Source organism: Schistocerca cancellata, chromosome 1 (genome assembly GCF_023864275.1).
Source record: "Schistocerca cancellata isolate TAMUIC-IGC-003103 chromosome 1, iqSchCanc2.1, whole genome shotgun sequence".
NCBI classification, from domain to species: Eukaryota; Metazoa; Arthropoda; class Insecta; order Orthoptera; family Acrididae; genus Schistocerca; species Schistocerca cancellata.
In genome coordinates, this window is record NC_064626.1 from 806826256 (window position 1) to 806831987 (window position 5732).

Here is a 5732-nt window from a genome sequence, read left to right on the forward strand (position 1 = left end):
AAGGCCTCAAATTCTGGAAATTGGAAAACTGTGAGATATAAACAATTGGAGAGTTAATTAGAAATGTAATTACAAAGAATATGAATTACAGAAGAAGACAAAAAATAAATAACAAATGAAAATACATCGCTTGGTAATAACTTTTAAGTTGTTTCTCAAGATAGTGAGGTCTTCTGTTACTGGATTTTTAGATTAGCATTTTGTTAATTAGAAGCACTGATTTTTCATGCTAACATCTCTGCAGTCTCTAGTTATTTATTGCTAAGGACTTATTACTTCAATTTTTTGATTAGTTACTTAGTTTAGTATATGTACATAATTTTATCAACGACAACAATCCGCCGATAATTATGACAATGCACGTCCTTCCATAACATTCCACACGCCTTCGCAATGAATATCAAGTTTTTTATCAAATAGGACAGAATTATATACATAAAGACACACACACAAGGCCTTAGGAAGCACTGAATTTTCCGATAACTATCCGGATGCATATAAAAAAGGTGGTATCAGACATTTCATATGAATTTTGGGGAAGGCTGTATCGGTATACGATGAATGTAAAAGAAATGCCGTATAAACAGCACAGCAATATAGGGATATCTGACCGGATTGTCAATGTCCGACGCGCCAGGCAATTGGGGAATTATTAAGACGCTAATACGGACAGGCTGCTTGAACGTCAAAAACAGGACAAGAAAGAAGACTGCAACTGAGAAAGAACACGAAGAAGCTGTTCTAGCTACGACGCTAATGAATCTGCAGAGTGGTACGAGACATATTGCCAAGGAATGTGGACGAGTGTCATTCGCATCCTCCATCGACAGAATTTCCATTCCTATCATCTGTCACTACATCAGGCCCTCGATGATCGTGACTTGGACGTCGTAAAGAATTTTGTCTGTTTGTCCTTCAGCAACTGAGAGACGGCCCTACTTTTGTCCAGCGTCTGCTCGTTACCGATGAAGCAACGTTTTACTGACCACGCTAAGCTTAATTTCCATAATGCACCTCCGGGCAGACAAAAATCCACTTTGGCTTCGTCAGTGCAACATCAACGGCCGTGGAGCGTAAACGTATGCTGCGGCATCATAGGAAATTACGAAGGTTGCCCAGAATGTAATTCACCGCATTTTTCCTTCAACAATTCTTTATTGAACATACTGAGAACTGCGCACACGAAAGAACGGTGTTTTATCTACACACTATTTTTCCACGTAATCTCCATCCATTTTTATGGCCTTCCCCCAGCGCGAAACAATGGCGTGTATGCCCTGTCGGTGCTAATATTTGTGCTGGTGGCGGAGCCAGTGCTTCACTGTGTGAATCACCTCCTCATCGCCCTCAAAATGTCTTCCACGAATGGCATCCTTTAATGGTCCTAGCAAGTGGAAGACCGAGGGGTGAGTCAGGTGTGACAGCCGCTGATGGTCTCCGACCGTTGAAAATAGTGGAGCTCCGCCGGACCGCCTTCTGATGACCTCACCCTCCGTTCCTAGCGAATAACTATACCTCTGTCGACAGCAGATGCTCCATAGACTTTGCTCAAGCGTTTGTGAATATTCCCCACATATTTTTTCTCTGAGTGAGAAATTCAATGACAGCACTTTGCTTGTAACGGACATCACCTACAGACGTCATTTTGAAACTATCCTGCAGCTCCGCTCTCTGTCGGAAGTGACGGAAACTTGCCGCGCTCACTCAGTTGACCTTAAATAACATATACGTAACGTTTCGCATTCGTAGTACTATTTTCTCCTCAGAAAACTTTCTGGGCAACCGTCGTACACTGTTGGATCTTACTTCATCTCAGGCGTTCTAAATTGTTGAAATGGCTCTGAGCACTATGGTACTTAACATCTGAGGTCATCAGTCCCCTAGAATTTAGAACTACTGAAACCTAACTAACCTAAGGACATCACACACATCCATGCCCGAGGCAGGATTCGAACCTGCGACCGTAGCAGTCGCGCGGTTCCGGACTGAAGCGCCTAGAACCACTCGGCTACCGCGACCGGCTCAGGCGTTCTAAATGGACTTTCGTACGCACACTTCCTGACGAACAACCTCCCAGTTCTTCTAGAAGAATATACAGCAGTGTATGTGGCTGCAACACGTCAGTTGTCCAGCTCACTCATTGCGTGTTGCAACGCAAATAGTGAATAAGAAATTTCCTGGACGATGGATCGGACGAAATTCTGTGTCAAATGGCCAGCAGGTCCCCCGATTTGATTCCTCTCGATTTCTTTCTTTCGGGAGCACCCAAAGATGCGGTTCATGACGAATCTCCAACTATACCAAACGATATCTGTCGTTGAATCGTTGAATCGTCAGTGCATGCTCTACCATATCATCCAGTGTAATTACATCTGTTCATCTTTCTTTCGAACGGCAATTGCAAATGTGTCTTTCAGTCCATTGTCAACAATTTGAACACATGCTTAAGTAAAGGATAAAGTTATGTTTTTGGAAGATAAAATTTAGGTTATGTGATTTGAATGGTTACCAAATCATTGTTAGTAAATTGTTTATTTCAGTTACGTGTGTACGAAATTGCATTGCTATGTCAAATAATTCGACAGCGTGTGTTGCACGTAGGTGGTAAAACAGTCGTTACGCATGGTTCGCACGCTGACACTTGTTGATGACCCAGCATTGAAATCTTCAGCAATCTGCGGAAGGGTTGCACTTCTATCACGTTGAACGATTCTCTTCAGTCGTCGTTGGTCCCGTTCTTGCAGGATTTTTTTTTCCGGCCGCAGCGACGTCTGAGGTTTGATATTTTACCGGATTCCTGATATTCACGATACAGTCCGCAGCTCGTGGTCGTGCGGTAGCGTTCTCGCTTCCCGCGCCAGGGTTCCCGGGTTCAATTCCCGGCGGGGTCAGCGATTTTCTCTGCCTCGTGATGACTGGGCGTTGTGTGATGTCCTTAGGTTAGTTAGGTTTAAGTAGTTCTAAGTTCTAGGGGACTGATGACCATAGATGTTAAGTCCCATAGTGCTCAGAGCCATTCGAACCATTTTTTTTTTTCACGATACACTCGTGACATGGTCATACGGGAAAACACCCATCTCATTGCTACCTTGGAGATGCTGTGTCCCATTGCTAGTGCGCCGACTATAACACCATGTTCAAACTCACTTAAATCTTGATAAACTGCGATTGTATCAGCAGTAACCGATCTAACAACTGCGCCAGACACTTGTTACCTTATTTAGGGGTTCCCGAGCGCGCGCCATATTTTGCCGGTTTACATATCTCTGTATTCGAATAAGCATCCCTTTGCCAGTTTCTTTGGCGCTTCAGTGTATAACCGTTCCTAGAATAAAAGAGGTGTTACGTCTTACATGTCTCACCCTGTATATTCGATTTTCTATCTGGCGCTATCACAAATTTTTTAGTTATAGCCGGATGTTCCGAAATTACAGTTCAAAACATAAAAACCAAATTACAAACATGGAAGTTAAAAATCATTTCCTTTTATTTGAGAAAGCATACTTTAAAATAAACGGCATATGGTAATTAGATAAAATACATTCTCATACTAAGTAAAAGGCCAGGAGTATGGAGATGACAAAAGCCGTACATAGGTTTTCCGACCACATCTAGCGCTGCATGTGCGCGTCCTCCAAGTGTGTGTTTATAATCATAATTCTACACTGCTGGAAATGGAAAAAAGAACACATTGACACCGGTGTGTCAGACCCACCATACTTGCTCCGGACACTGCGAGAGGGCTGTACAAGCAATGATCACACGCACGGCACAGCGGACACACCAGGAACCGCGGTGTTGGCCGTCGAATGGCGCTAGCTGCGCAGCATTTGTGCACCGCCGCCGTCAGTGTCAGTCAGTTTGCCGTGGCATACGGAGCTCCATCGCAGTCTTTAACACTGTAGCATGCCGCGACAGCGTGGACGTGAACCGTATGTGCAGTTGACGGACTCTGAGCGAGGGCGTATAGTGGGCATGCGGGAGGCCGGGTGGACGTACCGCCGAATTGCTCAACACGTGGGGCGTGAGGTCTCCACAGTACATCGATGTTGTCGCCAGTGGTCGGCGGAAGGTGCACGTGCCCGTCGACCTGGGACCGGACCGCAGCGACGCACGGATGCACGCCAAGACCGTAGGATCCTACGCAGTGCCGTAGGGGACCGCACCGCCACTTCCCAGCAAATTAGGGACACTGTTGCTCCTGGGGTATCGGCGAGGACCATTCGCAGCCGTCTCCATGAAGCTGGGCTACGGTCCCGCACACCGTTAGGCCGTCTTCCGCTCACGCCCCAACATCGTGCAGCCCGCCTCCAGTGGTGTCGCGACAGGCGTGAATGGAGGGACGAATGGAGACGTGTCGTCTTCAGCGATGAGAGTCGCTTCTGCCTTGGTGCCAATGATGGTCGTATGCGTGTTTGGCGCTGTGCAGGTGAGCGCCACAATCAGGACTGCATACGACCGAGGCACACAGGGCCAACACCCGGCATCATGGTGTGGGGAGCGATCTCCTACACTGGCCGTACACCACTGGTGATCGTCGAGGGGACACTGAATAGTGCACGGTACATCCAAACCGTCATCGAACCCATCGTTCTACCATTCCTAGACAGGCAAGGGAACTTGCTGTTCCAACAGGACAATGCACGTCCGCATGTATCCCGTGCCACCCAACGTGCTCTAGAAAGTGTAAGTCAACTACCCTGACCAGCAAGATCTCCGGATCTGTCCCCCATTGAGCATGTTTGGGACTGGATGAAGCGTCGTCTCACGCGGTCTGCACGTCCAGCACGAACGCTGGTCCAACTGAGGCGCCAGGTGGAAATGGCATGGCAAGCCGTTCCACAGGACTACATCCAGCATCTCTACGATCGTCTCCATGGGAGAATAGCAGCCTGCATTGCTGCGAAAGGTGGATATACACTGTACTAGTGCCGACATTGTGCATGCTCTGTTGCCTGTGTCTATGTGCCTGTGGTTCTGTCAGTGTGATCATGTGATGTATCTGACCCCAGGAATGTGTCAATAAAGTTTCCCCTTCCTGGGACAATGAATTCACGGTGTTCTTATTTCAATTTCCAGGAGTGTACTTGTCATTGTCAGTATTGGCAAATGGGAGATGTATGAGCGTCATTAAGTTGTATATTAAGATGTTCTATTGAAGAACAGAGCATGCATCATGCAATAACTTACGTAATAACAAACTCACACAAAAACGTAAGCGAACATTGCTTAATATGGGTTTTCACAGTAGGACACAGTATTCATCATAATAGAATGAAAAGCAGAATTTAAACGATAGAACAACTAGAACCAGTGCATTACGTATATGTAAGAGGGCATGTCGTAAAACGTTTTGTCAACCACTGGTGGTACTCTTTTTCCGGTAGCGGGATGTTTACGTTGCTGGTCATTTCCGCGGCTGCGTCGACGCGACTCGGACAGGGTGGCATAGTACCTCATTGCGAGCAGGGGTCTACTTCAGCAGGTTGGTTGCTCAAGCGATCATCCACTGGGCTGGAGGACGACTTGGGCTGCAGACAGTCCGTAAGTCAGGGAACAGATAGTTTACAGAAAAAATGCCAGCAAATTTCACGAATATTTGTACGCGTGTAAATTTCACCGGGCTCAGGTTTCGTTTATACGTGTAGTTCTGGCGCTAGTTGGTTGTCAGACTATAAGTTTAAAGGTCCTGAGTTTAATTCTCAGTCGGTCCCAGGTTTATTTGTGTCACT